Raw genomic sequence first — 23228 nt, 5'->3', positions numbered from 1 at the left:
GCTTTCTCAGAAAATTAGGAATAGTTCTACCTCAAGAACCAGGTATACTACTCCTGGGCATATACCTGAAAGGTGCTTCACCATACAACAAGGACATTTGCTCAACTATGTTCATAGCAGCATTATTCATAATAGCCAGAATTGGGAAACAACCTAGATGTCCCTCAACCAAAGAGTGAGTAAAGAAACTGTAGTACATTAACTCAGCTATTAAAAACCAGGAAATCTTGAAATTTTCTGGTAAATGGATGGAACTAGAAATGATCACCCTGAGTGAGGTAACCCAGACCCAGAAAGACACGCATTGTATAAACTCACTTTTAAGTGGACATTAGCCACATAATTCAGGATAACCACACTACAATACACAGACCTAAAGAAGCTAAGTAACACGGAGGACCCTATGGAGGATGCTTAATTCTCATACAGAAGGGCAAATAGACTAGACATCAAAAGCTGTTGAAGAGAAGGAACAGGATGGTAGCCTACTATAGAGGTTCTCTGAAAGACTTCACCCAGCAGGGAATAAAAACAGATGCTTAGACTCATAGTCAAACTTTGGTGTAGAGCTCAAGCAGTTTTATGGAAGAGTTGGGTAATGGAAGGACCTAGAGGGGACGGGAGCTCCACAAAGAGACCAATCAGTCCAACAAATCTGCGGCAGGAAAGTGTGGAGTAGGGGTATAGGAGTCAGGATTGGTGATGTCGAGACTGATGCACCAACCAAGGATCATGCATGGCAAGGACCTGAATCCTCTGCTCAGTTGTAGTGGATAGGCAGCACAGTCTTCTTGTGGGTCCCATAATATGGGGGGTAGAGGCTACCTCTAATATGGACTTTGATGCCCACTCATTGATCACTTCCTCTTGGCATGGTAGCCTTGGAAGGCCGCAGTGGAAGAAGATGTAGGCGTTGCAGATGGGACTTGATAGGCTAAGACCAGATGACAGGGGAGGATGGCTCCCTATTTCTGAGGACTATTGGAAGGTGGGGAGGGGAGACAAGTGAGGGAGGGTCGGACTGGGAGGAGATGAGAGAGGGGGCTACAATCAGAATGTAAAGTGAACAAATTAAAAAGTAAAAAGAAAATTTAAAAAGGAAATATAGGTTATTTGTATAAAGCACCACAAGAATGCATGAGAGATACTCAGAATTAAAACTTCAGTTCTTCTAATTCCTAGTTAGCAAATGTTGAGTACATTATACCCTTTATAGCTTTTGCGCTTCCTAATTTTAATGACTGTGGTGGAATTATTTCTATATACGTCAATGGCTTAATACACTAAAATAAATATCTCTGTCACAAAGCAAGAGCAACCTCTAGAAATAAACACTATCATCATCGTCGTCGTAATAGCACCTCTGCAGCATTAGCAGTGAAATATTAGGGAAGCAGGAAAGAGCTCTGGCCACAAAGCTTTAGTCTGTTTCTCTACACCAGGAGAAAATTCCAACAACTGTCCTTAAAGCACCATAAGAAAGAGTTTCCTCCAGCCCATTTCCATATGGTTAGTCATGGTATTCAGGTGCCTGGGAAAGACTGTGCTCAACTAAAACCACTCTGCGGACAAGTAGGGTTTACAGCCAATCAAGAAAGCGAGGGACAGTGGGTAAGAAATTGTTAAGAGGAAGCTTCAAGAACAAGGAAGCTTATGACAATAAGACAGACTTTGGCCAAAATAGGCAAGGAAAGTGAGACATCATCTGGGAAGTGGAAGAGGGTCCCAAAGCCATGTATTAGTAACTTTTATCATAACTGTGGGGGAAAAAATGTACGAGGAAAGAAATTTACCATGAAAGGATTTGTTTTATCTCAAAAGTTCAAGAAATAGTCCACCATGGTTCAGAGGGAACAGTGACAGAGGCACAGTGGTAGGAACGTAAGCACATCTGTATAGGAAGGTCAGGAAGAAGAGATGAAACAAATATGCTAGCTGTGCTATAAACATCAAGGGCCTAGCCCAGAAATCCGTCTTCCCTAAGAAGGATTACCTATAGTTTTTTTTTTAACCTCCCAAATCACCACCAGCATTTGTTGTTTAAACAAACAAGCCTGTGTGGAATCACTCATATTCAAATCATAACCCCCTGCACCTATTTCTCATAAGTTCATGGCACGTCATAATGATAAATCTATTGACCCAAACATCACAGTCTTACCAGTCTCAACAATATCCAAAAATAAAATACCTTCTGGGGCTCAACATGATATCTTAATTATGAATACTTACACACACACACACACACACACACACACACACACACACACTGCTTCTAATAAACAGTGGCCTAAGGCAAACATTTTGTACCTAAAAGAAGAAAAGAAAGCAAGAAAAGAATGTACTACAACAAAAATAAAACCCAACATAGCAAATGTGAAAACTACACTTACCTATCTATTGATCTGTGGCCTCCAAAAAGATTAGCAACCCCTCCCGAGAAGCCTTGTAACGTAGAACATATGGATTTTCTCATCACGTTGTTAGCTCCACTCATAATCTGCAGGTTTCTTTGGTAAATGTCACAAATTTCTGGTATCTCGGGTCTCCACAGGTCTCCATTATAACAGCTACTAAGATAGCACATCCAGGAGCTCCATAGTGATACCTATACCTGCAGTAAGTTGCCTGGCCCCAAGATCTTTCTGGAAGGTTACTGAAAGCCTCTGTGATTTCTACTTCTTACATGCCTGAAAAAGCATCACCAAGCTTGACTGCCAGCTGAAAATGTAGTCCTCTACTTCAACTAAACAGTCTCCCACAGGTAGCCCTTCCAGAGCATGATGCCCTGAAGCTTCTTTGTTCTAGAAATTTCTCTTTTTAAATGGAACCATTTCAAATTCATTTGAACTGGTACCTGCTGAATTCTTGGTGGGTGGATAGGTGGTGTCTTGTCCTTCATGCACCTTTCCTATTAACCTTTTCAAAGTATGAGATTTCTGCTTAATGGCTTAACTATTTGATAGCTATCTCTCTTTCATTCTCTTTAGCCTTAGCTACAGTTTTAACGTGAATCAAGAGTCTTTCCTCGACAAACTGCACTTTTTCCACATTTATCTTTGCTAATTCCTATTATTAATCCCAGTGGTTGAGAGCAAAGCCAATACAACAATTTTTGACACAAATTTGAAGCAAGTTTATTAAATGCTGGCCAGGAAGGTGGACACTGGCTAAGTCCATACCCAGAATTCCCAGAGAATGATCAGGAAGTACTAGTCAGGTGCTTATAAAGGCAAACCACACAAGGTTAAATATTTCCCACCATGGTCCAATCAGAGGCAAGCATACATCCCAATGTACTTTTTTTCTACATAACTCCCACCTACATGTGATCATACACATCCTGTTAGGTCAGAGCAACCAACCTTGCTTATAGCCATGAAAATACTGTCTGTTTATCTTACATGCACAGCCCCCAGCATTCCAGGAAGTTACCTGTCCTTGGGAAAGTACTGCTTAAAGTTAGAGGCATTTTTTTTAAACAGATAGCTTAAGTGCAGTAATTTAACTTAAAGCATAACATTAGCCTTCACTTCACTCTTTCTCACTGTACATCCCCCAGAAAGTAGTACACTACACTTCTTTGTCAGAATATAGCATTAATTTCTTCTGTGCAGTTTCTGACAGATCATCGTTTCCCTCTTAAACTGCACATGTATCACTTGCACTGTTCACATTCCACTGGTGTTCTACTTCTCAAAATAGCCAACAGGATGGATGGGTCCTTATTCTAGGGCTTTCTTTTTTTTTTCTTTCACATTCCTCCTTCAATCCAGATTGATCACAACATTCTCACTATCAGCTTTCTTTGATACTTACTTTGCCTATTATTGGGGGAAAATTAAGAAATAAAATATTTGGTTTGATTCACGGTACAGTAAAAATACTGAGTGCTAACCCCATAGTGATGAGAGCATATAGCTCAGAGACTCCATATTTGGGCAGAATAGGAAGCAACAATTCGACAAGCAATGATACTAGAATGCTCAGGAGCAATTGGGTTACCGAGAAATAAATTCGACGGCTTAGTGTTCTGTTTTGCTTTTTTGTTAGATGTTTGTTTGTTGTTTGTTGTGTGTGTGTGTGTGTGTGTGTGTGTGTGTGTGTGTGTGTGTGTTTCATTTTAGCTTTTTTTGTCATTTTGAGGTTTTGTTTGTTTTGATTTTCTTTCTCTGTTTTGATTTGATAAAGAGAAAATACGAAGTTGGGTTGAGAGCGAAGCAGGAAAAGATCTGGGAAGAATTGGGGTAGGATACAAATGTGTTCAAAATATATTGTATAAAAATATTAAATAAAAAAAGAAAGAAATGGGTCAGGCTATAAATATTAAGGTCTACTCCAGTAACCTCTTTTTCCAAAAAAAGCTCAACATCCTAATAATTATGTTACTGGGAATTTAGGGTTTCTGTGTAGGTCACATGTTATTGGGGAAATTAGAGTCTCTTCTTGGGATTCTTAAATTTGTTAATAAACAAAATCTAATAACAGGTTTTTAAAAGTTCATGGGAAAATGTGTTAGAGTTTAAAATATTAACAATTAAAAAATAAAATCCAGAGCAGGCAAAGTCTAAACCTCAGTCACTTACCAGGAGGAGGAACATGAAGAAAAGAAAGGGATAATTCATGCCATTTCTACTAAGCTGGCACGAAGGTCAACCACATAGGAGGAAGGGAAGCTTCAGAGAAACAGTAAGGAAGAAAAGAGTAGCATAAAAAGCATGCCTAGACTCTGAGTTACATCTGAAAGAAAGATACAGAAGAGAAGGGAAGAGTTATAGCTTTTGACTCAGAAAGGTGGGCAGACCAAATGAGCCCTGAGGCAGCTCTATTGTGACTGCACCAGGGGATATGAACTTTGGGAAAGAAAAGTACAATAATTTATTAAAGAAAAGCTATTCCTCCCATCTTTCTTAGCATGGCTTGCAGTGGATCTGCCTCATAGACAGGAGGGCATTGGTTTCTCAGCCAGGTGTTTAACGTTTGCAATTTGACTGACTTGAAAGGGAGACACAATTCCATGTCTCTACCCAGAAGCAGTGTTGCATTCATTTTCCCTATATAAGGCTTCAATGATAGAAAAGATTTCTTGCTCCTGGTTTCTTGTTATCTTGTACTCTTATCCTGAAGCTATATATTAAGACATGTCTGAAACTAAGATGCCTAGATAGCAAGATTTTAGCCTAACTGGACTTACCAAGCCATGATCCTCTCTACGTTTCAGCTGTTCCTGCCATCAGCCATTTAAAAATCATCCTGCCCTAACGGACAGAGAGAGGATAAGGGAAGGAGGAGGGGTCAGGAGAGAATGAGGGAGGGGAACACAATCAGGATGTGAAGAATTTAAACTGCAGAACAAGCAGCAACTTATAGTGTTAATCCCACTGTATGGAAATAGCTCTGAGACTGGCTGAGACATGAATGTCTATGCATAGACAATGCTTCTTGTTGGCTACAGGACCCCTATGAATTACTATTAGATGCCATTCTTCATATGGCATGAATGAAGATTTACAGATGTCTTTTTTTTTTTTTTTTTTTGCTCATAGATACAACAGAAAACCAGCTTTAATTGTTCTGTGCATCATGTACGCCTTATACACTTATAATTTTAGGATCTGTGAGAAATTATATGCTTTCAGAACAAAAGAAATGTACACTGACATTGGATCAGCCCTGTCAGGATGCATTCCTCTCAGCATGCTGGACACTGACATCCTGTATCGTTCGTGGTCCAGAACCAAGTGCTTCAATTGCTGTTCTTCATCAGAACAAGACAGCTCCCAGGACACTTTCAAGGGCAGCATCCAATCCCAATTGGTCCAACATTTCAGACTGTCCCACACAGGACTCTAATTAGGCCTGGAATTTCTCAACATTTAGAAACTGGACCACAAATGCCATTCTTAGCTTGTTTAGCCATTTCCCCAATTTTATTTGGGCCCTCACTAAGTAGTATTTGTCCCTAATCAGCCAGAGAAAACCTTAAGAAAATGATGCCTCATTTCCTTTGGGAAGGGTGGGGTAGGTTTTTGGTTGCTTTCTTGGACAATAGAGGGTTGTTATCAACGGGGGTTTGTGACAAGTTATTATTGATCTTATTTAGAAAGAAAACAAGGTTAGACTCAGCGAGGGCTCTTTTTTCCTTTATCTTACATTCTTAGGTTTGGAGATAGGGGTTGAAAAGAAAGAAAGGGAGATATAGAAATATATATATATATATATATATATATATATATATATATATATATGGAAGATAGAACAAAAAGTTGATTCATGAATCTACTCCTCAACTTAGTGCCTCAACTGTCACTCACAAGGTTATTTTTAATTCACTGGTACAGAATTTTGTATATAGACACAAAATAAATTTAATTCTAGATACAGTGGTATAGAATACAAAGACAAGTTTATTCTTCACAAACATATATATGCATACATATATTTCCACTCTAATGTGAGTAATGTACCCATACAACTCAGTTATAATAAAATGCTTATTTCCAATACTTTGAAAGTGCTAATGCAGGCTGCTTAGGATTAATAAGTTTATACAAGTTTATTATTAGCTGCTCAGATCACGGTCTTGTCAATTGCTAGTCTACCTTTACCACAAAAATATACATCTTAGATGTGGAAGATAGATATGATTTTATGGAAAGATAAGGTAGGGTAGTCAGATAAGGTCTTCAAAAACCTCAAAGACATGCAAAATATGGCATTTTAAAATGCTTTTTATTATTTTAAAGACTCACTGACAATGAGACAGGTTAACTCCTGGCAACACCCAGTTTACCTCAAAAAGGATGATGAGCACCAAAGAACCTCCTTATAGAGATGACTTCAAATGTGGCAAACAAGCCACTTGGGAATATGTCTTAATTTCTACCACAGACAGAATTCTGCCTAAAAAAGAGGAAGCTTGGATTCATGCAGAGTCCACAGCCAAACTCTGCCAAGACAGGGTAGGCAAGTCCTCAATAGTTCCTGCCTCACAAATCTGTCTGTCAGATATATTGGGCCAAAAGGCTGAAGAAGATGCTTAAACATTATACAGAGTTTTGGGTAACTCTTCAGGTAGCAAACTGTCTCTCTCATCTTCTCATTTGGAAAGCTACTAACATTCACACCTGGCATACTCAATAATCAAGTATATTCCTTCTCAAGTCCATGATGTATTTGAAGACCAGGTAGCTTAGTTTTACAATGAAGCTTAGTTGTTTAGGGATTGTGACATTTTTAGATCTACATAAATGTTTTCAGTTGATAATGAAAAGATGTGATGGAGATTGATTTAGGTTCAGAATTTTAGATGCACCAAGATAGGAAAGATGTTTTCTTCAAGGTTGTCAAATACGAATAACCAAAATACTAAGAATATAACATTCATATATTTCCTGATTGTGTCATGGTTCTTCTTTCTATGTGTAGTTTATTGTATGTACGTGGATTAATATAAATGTATATGTAAAAAATAAAAAATATTTTTAAAATGTTTAAAAATAAATAATTGTCCTGCCTAGCTACCCAATGATACATATAGTCTTCTCTCTCTCTCTCTCTCTCTCTCTCTCTCTCTCTCTCTCTCTCTTTCTCTCTAAGTGTGTGTGTGTGTGTGTGTGTGTGTGTGTGTGTGTGACCACATCTAAATAAATAATAAACTATTCTCTAAAGCTCATTCTCCATAGTCCTTGGATTTTGTTCTTTGAATTTGCTATACAATAACAACAACAACAAAAAAAAAACCCACTAGTCAGACATCTTTGATGGCTACTGTTTTCAGGACTACAGATTCAAGAGCTAAACTCATTAAGAGAAAAGAAAACCCTCTGATGTAGTTTGAATGAGAACAGCTGCCGCAGGATTAAACTTTGGGAAGGATTACAAGCTATGGTGCTGTTGGAGTAGCAGTAGACGTGCTCTGTTGGAGAAGGCATGCCACTAAGCATTGGATTTGAAGTTTCAAAAGCCCATGCTAGGCCCAGGCTCCCTGGCATGCTGGTCATGGATGAACACTCAGAAACTCCAAACAAGTTCCCATTACATGCTTCCTTTTATAAGCTGCATTGATCATGTGTTCACTATGGCAACAAAGGAAGGATTCATCACTCTCAAAGAAACAGCAGTATTTCCTGTGTCAATACAATTTTGACAAACATCAAGAACAACGTCCCTATCTGGATATTAAGTGCTGATATATACAAGCCTATGCAGAACAATTCATATTCAAATAATAACAAGCCCCATTGCATGTTCTGAGTAATCAGTAGGAATAAAAGGTTCTTGTTTTAAAAATGTTCTTTCAAGCAGGTGCAAAGAGAGGCATGTAAGAAGTTTCAGGATTCTGGATAATGTTTGGTGAAACAGAAATATTTGTTTCGGTGTGATATTAAAATAATATCAGTGATACGATTATTGCTATCATTATTTTATAGATGAAATGACAAAATGGATAGAAATTTATTACCTTATTTGGGGTCACCAAGACAGGAAAAAGAGAACAGAAACTCAAAGGTATCCAGAATTTGACGTTGGTAGGATTTCTATCTGAAGGCACAGAAGAGTTTTTCAAAATTCTATCCAAACAAATTCATAAAGGTGGTGGGAACAGAAGATTGAGGCCATCTGAGAAGGGATATGATTTTAACAGAGGTATACTATGGTAACAACTAAATAACCAAAAAGGCCTGTGTTTTCTTGAGAGGCTGGAAAAAATTTGGCACCATTAACAAAAGTATTGGTTCCAAGGAGGGTAACCAGTTTTGCATTTGTAGTATAAAAAATTAAATAACCCAACTATTATCACTGGATCAGCACGCTTTTTATCAACATGAACATCCTGCATAAAACCTTTGCTTAACAAGCCAAGCTAAACATATCTGCCCACCAGACTAGGTAGGTAGAGAGGAGGAAAATGTTGCATCTTGAAGCCTAACAGGGAAAGTGCCTGGGGAGAAGCATGACAGGTTTATAGCATTTGGTAAACACCTTCACAGTAAAGCCCCAGGCAGTGTAGAAGCTTTTTAAACCAGTGCAGTGGCCTGAGTGGAAAAAAAAAAAAGGAAAGAAGCATGACAAATGATGCCTGTGTTTCTGTTCTTGCTTCCTGAGCCTGGCACAGACTGAATATGGTATAGAGCAGTACAGACCTGGAGGCCAAGCTGCAGGAAGACAGCTAAAAATATTTGTCCAGGAATAAAGCGAGGATCATGCAATGCAGAGACAGGTGCAAAGCAATGAGGACGCTAAATCACTTAAGAGAGAGTGAGCAGATGGAAAGCAGAGATGTGGAGCGCGACAAGCAGAGACATTCATCCTGCGGTAGTCTGGAGCCTCAGATTGTATCTTTTTATAGTGAGCCTCAGGACTTGACTAGGGCTGATAAGGGAGGTTCTCATAGAAACTGAGCTTGTGAAGACACAACAAAAACAAGCAGGGAATTCTGGGGCAACAAAGAGATACACAGATGAAGGAAAGGAGAAAAATAAAGGGAAGAGAACTTGCATCATTCTCAAGCTTAGCTGGAACCCAGAAGGCATCTCTTTAAAGCTTTCCACAAACTCACTATGTACCCACAGTTTTGACTGCTTTGTACATCTCAACTTATTTTTTTTTCCACAATGAAGTCTTCCTTGAAATTCTGTCTCTTAAATATGACACACATTCCCACAGAGTTCTTTCCTCAAGAATTGGAAGCTGGCATACGACTGTTGTAAAGAAGGGGTGCATGTTTTTCGTATTGGATCCTGGACATCTCTCAAAGATAACACAAGGCTGCCAACTCCCTGGCTGTGAATCTATATTTCATGTGAATCAAATTTACAGTGATGAGGAAGAAAGGAAAAGAAATTAATTCTCAATGGGTCTCCATACAGTGCTGTAAAACATGATTTCTGCTTTATGCCAAGTAAGCCGTAATATCATAGGAACAATGAAAATTGTCAATAGGATTGTGAAGATGGTGGAAGCAGAGGTTTACAAAATAAATCTGAGTATCAAGGGTATATGCCACAACAACTTTCATCACAGAGTCCAAAAACAGTCACTTATCTTCTACAAAAAAAAAAAAAAAACTTGTTACAGCTTATTTTGTCTGGGTCCAGAATTCTATCACGAGATCTGTCAGGCCTTGAAATAATAATAACACTTATAATATTGTTTTAATTCATACGTGAACATGAAACAAAGCACAAAATCTGGTTAGAACATTGGTGGGGGGGGCTCGCTTCTCAAAGCCTTTGCTACGGGCTCTGTATAGCCCTTCCTATTATTTATAAGATGTTAATATGTGTTGCTAAGAAGGTCATTACAATTTAGATAAATTTCTCTTTAGTTGGAATTAGGGAAGAATGTGGATGGAGCATTACCAAGCCCTGTGTGATCACCTGTGTTTTGTTAAGATTTTGTTAATAGAGGGAGCTTCAGGATTCCTCAGATTGAAATTGGAACCCCAAAGCCTGAAAGGCTGAGACCTGCCGTTGTAGATATTGTTCTGTTGGGATGATTTGAGTTCTAGTCGATAATGTTGCCCTCAAGGCATTTGGCCTTGCACAGCTCTGATGGTGAACATTTACTTTTCACCCTTCTCTGTTTCTTGAGTTAGCCTGATGACACAAATACATTGTCATTTCTAACTCTGATACAAGAGATTCCTGTCTTACGGCATGCCACTCCTCCTAGTGTCCTAATTCTCAAGGAAGATGTATCCTGGGTAGCCTGGTGATCTGTTTGGAAGGAGGTAAAAGACAAGAACAAAGACAACTGGACATTGTAAGACTATTTCTTACTTCAGAAATATTACTTGGAGCATTTGTTCAGGCGTTGTTCTTTCAGGGCACTTGCATAGCGTTGGGACCTACCTCGTAGAACTGTGAATTACTTTTACCAACAGCGTAATTCTATAGTCAAAAAACATATTTCACCACCTATTATTTGAGTGACATTAGACATACTGTTGTTTTACTCCTTTTGTAGATGTTAAAGACACAAGTAAAGGTATCCACTTGGAAGAACTTTTTGAAGATCACTAATGTATGCGATGCATGATCCTATAGGTGGTTAAGTACTTGGCATCTCAGCATATATTTATCTTACTATAATTGTTACTTACCAATATTTTGTATAGCTAAGAAATCATGGTGCGGATCAGAAATATTGGAAGTAAAACAAAAATAGGCCCAGGAATGAATCTGCTGCTTTTACATGCCCAGCCTGCACTAATAAAGTTTGGCATTTTTCTCATATGGATTTCCTCCAGGGTTCCATTTTATGTTCCTGTGCCATAGTTCTTGGCCATAAGGAAAAGGCACAGGGAGAATAAGGCGTTACTTTTTCTGCAAAGAAGCATCTCAGTATCACTCTCGTCCTATAGGGAAAATAAACCTGTTTCCAGATAACGGTATGGACACATTTACCCATGACATACCCATATATTTTACACTACATGATGACTTGTATCAAGGTAATGTAAAAGGAGTTGTACATAATCCTTGAAGGAGTTGTACATAATCCTTGAAGGAGTTGTACATAATCCTTGAAGTACTTTTGTAGAGTGATGCCTGTGAAAACCATCAGCTGGGTCAACATTTTTTCATATTCTGTCACTTCATTGTTTAGGTGGGTTATTTTATTTTAATGCTCTGATTCTCTGTCTTAGTTGCTATTAAAATCATTGAATTGAGTTTTTTAAATGTCATGCCTTGGCTAAACCACCTCCACACATGCTATTTCCCCATCGTAGGTAATACAGGACAGTCTCTGGAGATGAAAACTCTCTCTCTCTCTCTCTCTCTCTCTCTCTCTCTCTCTCTCTCTCTCTCTCTCTGTTTGTCTCTCTCTCTCTAATTTTCCCATTTTTTTAAACCTAGACTAGTAGATAGCCAGCCTGGCAAGCTGAGCCTGATATAGAACTTGGAGGTAGCATGTGTGAAGGTACCAAACATAATGAACTAATACAGTATGAAAAATGATTGTAATAAATCAAATACTGAACTATTAAAAATGACATCAGAGTGGGAAAACAATATTGGAAGACCTGAGAGATAAGAATGATAAATACAGAAGACAAAATTTCACCTAACATATAATATTTCACATGGTATAAGCCCCTGAGAATCAAAGCGTTGACTACCAGCTTTGTGTTAGTCACAAAATGAAATGATATAGTATTGTATAGTATTAATTTTTAGAATACTGTAGTAAATTAATTCATTAAAAAGAAAGGTACCTAATATAATATAGTGTGACTGATCCTTTCTGACATTTTTACCAATTATTTTCCAATGTATTCTCCAACCATACGAGTTTCATGAAAATATGCAAATAACAATAAATAAGTGAAGTAAAAGATATGGAACTCTGGAGTGTTTTTCATAACTAGTAACTAACTTAAAATAGAAAAATTATGTAGAATTCAATTCTAGCTTTTCATTAAAACTGTTGTCCATATGTATGTATAGAGGCACATATATGCAAATACACATACATAAAACAATAGAGAATTGTAGGAACTGTTATTCACTGTTCTATGCCCTAGTACACGACAGTGGCTAGAAATGATTGGGATTCCTCTCTTGTGGAAATTTTTGTGCACAAATAAAAACAGCAATAAAAAACTCTAAAGTAAATAAAATTGTATCTTCTCTCCTTAAAAGCAAAACCAAGCAATAAAGGAAGTTATGGAGCAACTAGAGAAACACAATAGGTAGATTTCAGTAAAAGCAGATTTGGGAGGTGCTGATTGAGAAAGTAACTTTAGGCTGAAATGTACATGATAATGTTAACCTTAATGTGCCAGTCTCTGTGGAAGGAGATTTCCATGTAAACATGCAAAGAGATAGCAGGAAAATCTTGAGGGTTATGGGGAGAGAAGAAATGTTATTAAAATAGAAAAGTGTGGACCACAGATCAATGACCAAGGGTTTTAACAGCATCTTCCTCTAAACAGAACCAAATCCTCTCTTATCTCACTTAAGTATTTGTTAAATGTCACTTCATCATTTTGCATATCACACACACACACACACACACACACACACACACACACACACACACACATTACTGATTTTGTTTTATTTTCCTTTTTTCTCCTGACTATTACAAAAATATCACATGAGCAAATATAGTAACGATCCTTCAAAGCACAGGTAAGGTGAACACCTTATATTTTTGAGTGAATTAATGAAAGTAAAAGACAGAAAGTAGATTGTCAAAGAGGTAGTAGATTGTGTATGGGTTGTAGTTTCTAACAAAGGCTTGAGAAGCTCTTGGTTTATAAAATGTAAATGAAACTGTGGTATAACACATTTAATTTTAAAATATTAATCTTTCTGACTTGAAATACCTGCACATGAGGTAATGAGGTAGAAGATTTATGAGTTGGAAACTAATCTGCATTGTATAGCAAGTTCAGATACAAACAAACAAATATGCCATCAAGAAACATCAACAATACTACAAAAAGCAACTAAACACTCAAGGTATTTCCTTTTTTTTTTTTTTTTAATGGAACAAAGAGATTTCAAGTCATCCTGGTATTCTCATTAGCATGGGTGCCATGCTATGTGCAGCAGTTTGGCACAGTGTTCAGGAAGCCTGTGAGTAAAACTGAAATGTAAATCTGAGCTGGGTATCTATAAGTAGAATTTCAAAATTCTTTTAGCAATGAGAAGATCAGGGAAGAAACTTCAGGTGGAGTACTGAAGAGAATTGAATAGCAAAGCCCTGTGTGAAGTCCATGATCTGCAAGTTGGCCAGAATTAGCTAGACAATGAGACATGGCTACTGGGATAAGACAAACAGCCTTAAAAAAAAAATCTAGTGCTTATAAAGCAAAAGGCTTCAAGGAAAAAGGCTTGGCCAGCTGGGTAGTTGTGTTGAGCATTCCTGAAAAAAAATATATAAAATTAGAGATTGAGGGTGGGGTCAATGAGGCCCTTCTCACAGAGAGGCATGAGAAGCTGGCTTCTCTCTATCCCAGAATGCATTACCAAGTAAGGCCCACATTCTCTCCAGAAGAGTGACCATGGCCACTCTACTTTGCTTTGTAATAGTCTCCTGATCAGGAATGCTTAACTCTCTGTGTTTTTTATAAAAATAGGGGAGGGAGGAAGGGCAGATAAATCTGTCTCTCTCCGTTCTCTCCTTTCTTTTTTCATTTCTTTTCCTCTTTCTTAAAAAACAAACAAACAAACAAATGAAAATATTACTTTTCTGAAGCTAGAAAGTCGACTCTAAAACACAAGCCAAGGTAGCGTTCTTCTGAGCTTGCCAGTGTCTCCACAGTTCTTGGCTAAGCACTAATATTTCCCAGATGTATGAGAAATGGCCCTTAAATTATGTTCACAAGCAGAAGGCAGATATTTTTCAGAACTGCCTTCATTTTGCTTCCAGAGGTTTTTACTACATAGATGTCACCTAGGGATCTTTACAAAATATTAATGCCTTAGGATGTCTTACTCCCAAAATGAAAGATTATCACCTTATTAGTCTAGGGTATAGCCTAGATGTGAACACTTTTTTAAACTCTCATTTTTTTTAACTTTAGTGTTAGAATCCTGGCCTACGATGAAATGAGGCCTGAGTTTGATGGTTCTGAGAGAATGGGGATGAATATAAATGGACTAGAAAATTGCCCCTCTTGATTCTAATATGCTGTATTTTGGGGAAAGATTATTTTTTCATGGAAAAGTTTATGCTCATTGACACCTAAACAAGACAATATCTGGCAAGGATACCCAGGGATTCTCAGGTACATCTCACAGTTTTGCTTACATTGACATTCTGCCTTGCTATTTTCGCATTTCTTTTTTCAGAACACTAAATTTTGTTGCTGCTTAAAGGCAGTCACACTGAAAAGGAATGATTAAAAGAATGATCAATGCTGACTTTTAAAAAAAATAGAAGAATCTAAACTTGGCTATGGGAAGGACTGTAAGCTTTGTCACAAGTAAAAACAGTCTTGGCGGGCTTTGCCCTTGGACACACCATGGATACTCCCTGAGATTAACCTTGAGATAAACTGAGTGGATCTATCCTGGGCCTAGAATTCAGGAAATGGACCAGGGGACTCGTATCCTTCCATTCTTCCTCCCCGCCCCCTCCCCCCATTTTCCTCTTATTCCCCTCCTCTATCACTGTGACTGAGGGGGACCTCCTCCCCCTGTATATGCTCATAAGGTATCAAGTCTCTTCTTGGTAGCCTTCAATCCTTCCTCTAATTGCCACCAGGCCTCCCCATCCAGGGGACGTGCATGGTACTGGCACAGCAATAGGCTGGATGATCAGTGGAGTCTAATCAAAGACCCAGATATGAATGCACACACATTTGGTCACTTGATTTTTTGCAAAGAAGCCAAATCTATTCAATGGAAAGATGATAGCATCTTCAACAAATGGTGCTGGTCTAACTGAATGTTTACGTGTAAAAAAAAAAAAAACGCAATTGGACCCATATTTGTCACCATGCACAAAACTCAAGTCCAAGTGGATCAAAGACTTCAACATAAAACCAGAGACACTAAATCAGTTAGAAGAAAAAGAGGGGAAGAGCCTGGAATACATGGGAACAGGAGACAACTTCCTGAACAGAACACCAACAGCCCAGGTCTTAAGCTCAACAATTAATAAATGGGACCTCATGAGGCTGAGAAGCTTCTGTAAAGCAGGAGACACTGTCAAGAGAACAAAGCGACAGCCTACAGACTAGGAAAAGATACTCACCAACCCTACATCTGACAAAAGTCTAATATCCAAAATACATAAAGAACTCAAGAAATTAAACACCACCAAACTAAATAACCCAGTTGAGAAATGGGGCTCAGAACTAAACAGAGAATTCTCAACAGAGGATTATTAAGTGGCTGAGAAACACTTAAAGAAATGCTCAACCTCCTTAGTCCTCAGGGAAATGCAAATCAAAACAACTCTGAGATTCCATCTTACATGCATTAGAATGGCTAAGATAAAAAACTCAAGTGACACCACATGCTGGCAAAGATGTGGAGAGAGAGGAACATTCCTTCATTGCTGGTGGGACTGCAAACTAGTACAGCCACTTTTGAAATCTATCTGGCACTATCTCCAAATATTCCACTCCTTGGAATATACGCAGAAGATGCTCCAGCACACAATAAGAACATTTGCTCAACCATGTTCATAGCAGCCTTATTCATAATAGCCAGAACATGGAAACAGCCTAAGTGTCCATCAATAGAAGAATGAATAAAGAAACTGTGGTATATTTACACTATGGAATCCTACTTAGCTATTAAAAACAAGGAATTCCTGAAATTTGTGGACAAATGGATCAAACTAGAAATGACCATAATGAGTGAGTTAACCCAGAAGCAGAAAAAGTCGAATGGTATATATTCACTTATAACTGGACACTAGCCCAAGGGATATGTCCCATGAAAGTCTTCACTTACCAGGAAAATGGGACAGAGGGGAGAACATCCTATTGGAACTCTAGGTGAGAGAAGCATGGGAGAATAGCAAAGTAGAAGGATCCAGAGGGTCCTAGAAACCTACAAGAAGAACATTATGATGGGCAGTTCTGGGCCCAGGGGTTCTGCTCAAACTATGACACCAGCCAAGGACAATACATGCAGTAAACTTAGAACCCTTACTCAGATCTAGCCAATGGACAGGATGTTCTCCACAATTGAGTGGAGAGTGGGGATTGACTTCCACATGAACTCTGGTGCCCCTGAGTTGGAGGTTATTGACATCCCTTAGCTTAGTGTTGATTAATGGATATTACTGCTCAGGGAAATTGCAATGCTAGCTATGGTAGAATAGGTACACTGTGTAAAACCAAGTCTTCCAAATTAAGAACACCTGGAAAAGATGTCCTTCACCAATTCTCTAAAATGCAAAATGGTGAGAGGGGCAGCACCACATTTGAAGTGTTTTGTTGTCAGTCTTCTCTCTGTATAATAATTTAGGGGTGGAGATGTAGCTTCTCCATTGGACAAATTAAATTCAATGAGTCTAATTGAGACCAGAGTTAGCAATGGGCAGGCAGAAGCACTGAATCACCAAGGGAAATGCTATTGTAGTTATTACAATAGATCCCATAGACAAAGCAATGTTCACAATGGCCTGATCTGTAATTATTACCACAGGCAACATAAGTTTGGTGGTTGTGGATCATATGGTCCTTTGACACTGGCATTACATAAGTAAGGAGCCTACTGAATTTCTTTTTGATATTAGCAGAAAAATATAAAATAAAGGGAAGAAAAGCTACATTTGATGATGGCAAAGGGGAATCCCAGCCATGAATTTTTAGGCATTAGCCAGTTTCAGACACAGAACCTCTTTAACAGAAGAATAGCCAAGTTTTCCTGAGAAGAGACTTTGATAAAAATACTTATAAAATTTTTATTTCTGTTAGCATTTTTCCTGTGTTTACCCAGTGGATCTCTGGCCTTTCAAGAGTAATTGTATACTGGAGGAAAGGAAATAAGGCAACTTTCCAAGGTCGGCTGTATATTGGACCTGAATTGGTGCTGATTCCAGGAGATCACAAGAAATGTTACATGGCTTCAGTTAAATTAAGAACTTACGGTGGTCAAAGTTTTGTCTGAAGTCCAAGTCATAGTAGGTCCAATGGGTCTCTGAACTCATCCTGTATTTATTTTTTCCCAGTCCTAGAACATATAGCTGGCAAGATGTATGCAGAAGTTGACAGAACTCTCATGTTGGTTTCCTCACCTGTGAAGTGAAGGCTATTATGGTTGAAAGGCTGAATGGAAGGAAGACTTTAGAGTTGCCTCTGCCAAAAAAAATAGTGAACCAAAAACAGTACCTCATGCCTGGAGGAACTGAAGAAATTAGGACACCATCAAGAACTTGAAAGATGCAGGTGTAGTGGTTTCCAAGACATCTCCCTTTAACTATATCTGGTCAATGCAGAGACAATTAGATTGTGGGAAATGACATCTCACTATCAAAATCTCAATCAGGCAGTGATTCTGTTTGCAGCAGATATAAGAAATGTGATGGCTGTACTTTAACACATATCCTGATACATGTATGTACATATTGATCCTGCAAATGCCTTTGTCTCAGTATCTGTCCATAATGACTATAAGAAGCATTTTGGCTTCAGTTGGCAAAGCTTGCACTGTACCTTTACAATCTTACATAAGTAATATATGAACTCTCTCAAACTGTGTCATAACTTCACGGGAAAGGATCTTGATCCTCTATTTCTTCCACCATCACATTGATGCACTATATTGAGAACACTATTCCAATTAGACCAAGTGAGCAGAAGGTAGAAAGCTCTTTGAACTCACAGGTAACACATCTACTGCAGAGGATGGAAAATGAATCCAACCACTGAGCCTTTAGCTCAGTGAAATTCTTAGACTTTCTGCAGCCCTCTTGGTCATGCAGAGATATTCCATCTAAGGTGAGAATAAGCTATTGCATCTAGCCCCTTCCATTACGAAAAAAAGAAGCAAAACATTCTGTCAAATGTTTTTTTCAGCATCTGAGATGATCTTTTTTTCTTTCGGCTTGTTTATATGATGGATTACATTGATGGATTTCTGTATGCTGAACCAAACCTGTATGTCTGGGATGAAGCCAACTTGGTCACAGTTAATGATATTTTTGATGTTTTCTTGGATTCAGTTTAAGAGTATTTTATTGAGTATCTTTGCATCTATGTTCATAAATGAAATTGAGCTGAAATTCTCTTTTCTTGTTGGGTCTTTGTGTGGCTTAGGTATCAATGTAACTGTGACCTCATAGAATGAGTTTGGTAAGATTCCTTCTAATTCTATTTGTGGAATAGTTTGGAGAGGATAAGTATTTGGTCTTCTTTGAAGGTCAGGTAGAATTCTGCACTGAATCCATCTGGCCCTGGTCTTTTTATGTTGGGACACTTGATGACTGCCTCTATTTCCTTTGTAGGTCTAGGACTCTTTAATTTGTTTACCTGATCTTGTTCCAATTTTGGCAGTTGGTATCTATCAAGAAAATTTTCCACTTCATTTAGATTTTCAAATTTTGTGGCATATAGGCTTTTGTTGTGTCTGATTCTTTTTGTTCTAGAGCATTCATGTGTGCTTTTAAGTTGATAGTATGGGATCTCTCCAATTTCTTTATAAGGGCACTTAGTGCTATAAACTTTCCTCATAGCACTGCTTTCATTGTGTCCCATATGTTTGGGGATGTTGTGCCTTCAGTTGCATTGAATTCTAGGAAGTTTTTAATTTCTTTTTTATTTCATCCCTTACCCAGATGTCATTGAGAAGAGAGTTGTTCAGTTTCCATGAGCTCGTAGGCTCAGTTCTTTCTGCTGTTGTTGACGTCCAGCTGTAATCCATGGTGGTCTGATGAGACGCAAGGGATTATTTAAACCTTCTTGTATCTATTGAGGTTTGTTTTGTAACTAAGTATATTCTCAATTTTGGTGAAGGCTCCTTGAGGTACTGAGAAGCTGTATTTTTTTTGTGTGTGGATGGAATGTTCTGTAGATATTGGTCTATTTGATTCATGACATCTACTAGTTTCATTATTTCTACATTTAGTTTCTGGCTTGATAGTCTCTCTATTGAGGAGAGTCGGGTTTCAAAGTCTTTCACCATTAGTGTGTGGAGTTCGTTGTGCGACTGAAGCTTTAGTAATGTTTATTTTATGAATGTGGGTACTTCTGAATTTGAGATGTCCTCTTGGTGTATTTTTCCTTTGATGCACATGAACTGTTCTCCATCTCTTTTGATTAGTTTTTGTTGAAAGTCTTACAAGATACTCGAATAGCTACTCCAGTTGCCTTTTTGATCTGTTTGCTTAGAAAATGGTTTTCCAGCCCTTTACTCTCAGGTAATGTTTATCTTTATTGCTACGGGGTATTTCTTGTATGCAGCATAATGAAGGATCCTGTTTTCACATCCATTCTGTTAGTCTGTGTCTATTTATTAGGGAATGAGACTACTGATGTTGAGAGACATTAATGACCAGTGGTTATTGGTTCCTACTTTTTTATGTTAGTAGTGGTAGTGTGTGTGTGTGTGTGTGTGTGTGTGTGTGTGTGTGTGTGTGTGTGTGTGTGTTTCATTTCCTTTGTTTTTGCAGATTTGAGGTTATTTCTTTATTTTGTTTTACTGGGTGAAGTTATCTTCTTTGGGTTGGAGCTTTCTTCCTAGTATCTTTGTAAGGCTGGATTTGTGGCTATGTACCGTTTAAACATGGCTTTGTCATGTAATATCCTTTTTTCTCCATCTAGGGTGATTGAAAGTATTTCTGGGTGTAGTAGTCTGGGTTATCATCTGTGATCTCTTCATGTCTGCACGACATCTGTCCAGACCCTTCTGGCTTTTATAGTCTCCATTGAGAAGTCAGATGTAATTCTGATAGGTTTGCCTTTATATGTGACTTGGACTTTTTCTCTTGCAGCTTTTAATATTGTTTCTTTGTTCTTTATGTTTAGTGTTTTGATTATTATGTGGCAAGAGGTTTTCTTTTCTGGTTTTTGGAGTGCTGTGGCTTCTTGTATATTTATGGGCATTTATTTCTTTAGGTTGGGCATGTTTTCTTCTATGATTTTGGTGAAAATATTTTCTGGGCCTTCGAGATGGGCATCTTCTTTTTCTTCTGTTCCTATTATTCTTAGGTTTGTTCTCTTCATAGTGTCCAATATTTCTTCTATATTCTGTGTCAGGAGCTTTTTAGATTTAATATTTTCTTTGACTGTTGTATCAATTTCTTCAGTCATATCCTCTATCCCCGAAATTCTTTCTTCCCTATCTTGTATTCTGTTGATCATGCTTGTGTCTATAGATCCTGTCTTTTCCCCTAGGTTTTTCATTTCCAGGAAATTTCTCAGATTGTGTTTTCTTCATTGCGTCTATCTCCATACTTAGGTCTTAAATCCTTTTATTCATTTCCTTCTCCTGTTTGTAGTTTCATGACTTTCACAAATTTCTTTAAGTGATTTGTTCAATTCTCTCATCTCTTTCTTTGTGTGTTCCTGTTTTAGTTTGAGGGATTTATTTTCCTCCTTTAAGGCCTCTATCATTGTCATAACCTCAGATTTGAAGTCTTTTTCCTGTGCATTGGATGTGATATTATCTCCAGGCCTTATTGTGGTGGTGGGACTGCTGATTTTGGTGGTATCAAATGGTCCTGGGTGTTGTTACTTGTGTTCTTACACTGACCTCTTCCCATTGTGATATATCTAGTGTTAGCTGGTTTGGTGGTCTCTGATGCCAGAAAGCTTTGGGGAAGGTATGGACAATGGGGATTCAGTCCCATTCTCTACTCACTTCTGCTGAGATCACTGTCTCTTTGGTTCCCTGTTTATGACCCAGGGAGGTCAGGGACCTCTGTTTAGTTCACTGTCTCTGTTGGATCCCTGATTTTGAACAGGGTAAGATGGGAAGTAAGTGAAAAATATCTGAACAGAGAGATGCTCCAGTAGGCCAGCTTGCCTCTATTGGTTGGATGGCAATGTGCAACCATGATGCTTTAGCTGCCCACAGCTCTCTCTGGGCCCCAGAGGTCAGAAGTTGTACTCCCTCCCAGTGCAAGCCTGTGAGTGCCATGAGTGATGAACTTTCTGTGGGTTGGCCTGGAGATCTGAGGTCAGGTCTACTTGTTTTCTGTTCTGTGTGACCTCCAGTGGGCCTGCAACCACAACAGCTGGAGTTTTAGCAACCACCAGCTCTCTCTGGGCTCTGAAGGTCAGAAATCACCCTCCCATTAGGTGTGCTTCCACCAGTCCCTGGTGTGCTCCAGTGCTCCCACAGGCCTCTTAAGGACATCAGCTGATGTGGGACACCTTTGCTTGTTAGTTCTCTGTGTCCCAGTTGGGCCTGGCTGGTAAGATGCAGGCCGTCAGGGAGAGATCCAAGCCAAAATCTGCTCAGTTGTCCCATTGACCTTATCCACAGGGGAAGGGGGAAGAGGAGTGTGGGAGTGGAGCTGAGAAGAGAAAAGGAGGAGTTTCAATCATGCTGTAAAGTGATTAAATAAATTAACTAATGAAAAATTATACTTCTATTCTGTGACTCTGAGCTATTCTGCCTCTGGTTCCTGGCTCTCCAGTCAATGTCAGGGTTGGGCTTCCTCTCATGGCATGGGTCCCAAGCTAGCTCAGTTATTGGTCGGCTACTCCTAGAAGTTCTGTGCCATCTTTATCCCACCACATGTTGCAGGCAGGACAATTTGTATGTCAAGATTTTGTGACTGGGTTGATGTTCACAAACCTCCACTATCAGCCTTGCTTGGGTCTGACCTAAAACCTCTGCATATATGTTATGGTTGTATAACTTGGTGTTCTTGTTGGACTCCTAACAGTGGGAGTAGTGGTTGTCTCTAATTCTTTTGCTTGCTTTGGGGGCTGTTTTCCTCATACTGGATTGCCTCTGCCAGCCTTAATATGAGGGGAGGTACCTAGTCTGATTCTGACAGGATATCCATGGGAAACCTGCACTTTTCTGAAGGGGAATGGAAGAGGAATGAATCTCGTCAAGAGAGAAGGTATGGGGCAGGAACTGGGAGTAGGAACTGTAGTCAGGATGTAATTTTTGAGAGAATAATAAAAAGTAAAGAAGAAAAATTTTTACAAAACAAAAAAATCCTTATATTTCTGCTGCTATAGAGCCATTTCTGATACCAAAATCTGTGTTATTTGATGTTTACTGGAGTAATGGAACTTATAGAATTAATAGCTTTATATAGAATGTAGATTTATTAGAAGGACTTAGAGGCTGTTTTCTAGCTAATCCAATAATGCTTGCTTATTAAGTGAAGGTCAAAAGACCCAGTAGTTGTGCAGAACATGAAGCTGGATGTCTCAGCTGATCTTCATTATACACCGGAACCCCAAACACATAGTGTGTAATGCCAGTGAATAAATGGAATGGCTGGTGAGGTGAGAGCAAGTAGGTAAGGAGCAAAAGCTTTCTTCTTCCAAGTCCTCATAGGCTTCTAGCAAGAGACGTGGCCCAGATTACAGGTGAGTCTTCTCACCTCAAAATATCTGGATTAAAAGTGTGTTTTCCCACTTCAAAAATCTGTATTATAAGAAGATCTTTGCACATTAAATTAAGCAAAAGTCCCTCACCAGTGTGCCCCTCCATTTCCCTTAATTCCAGATGTAGTCAAGTTGACAACCAAAAATAGCCATCGCACATATTATGCAAGGTTCCTGCCTATAAATAGCCTGAATATGGTAGTGAGTTTCATGCTTTTTAAATAGTACTAATGTGCTT

This window comes from Acomys minous (assembly GCF_964271855.1).
Source record: "Acomys minous genome assembly, chromosome: 10".
Classification (NCBI taxonomy): Eukaryota; Metazoa; Chordata; class Mammalia; order Rodentia; family Muridae; genus Acomys; species Acomys minous.
The sequence above is the reverse complement of the archived record's forward strand: the minus strand, read 5'-3'. Positions refer to the sequence as shown.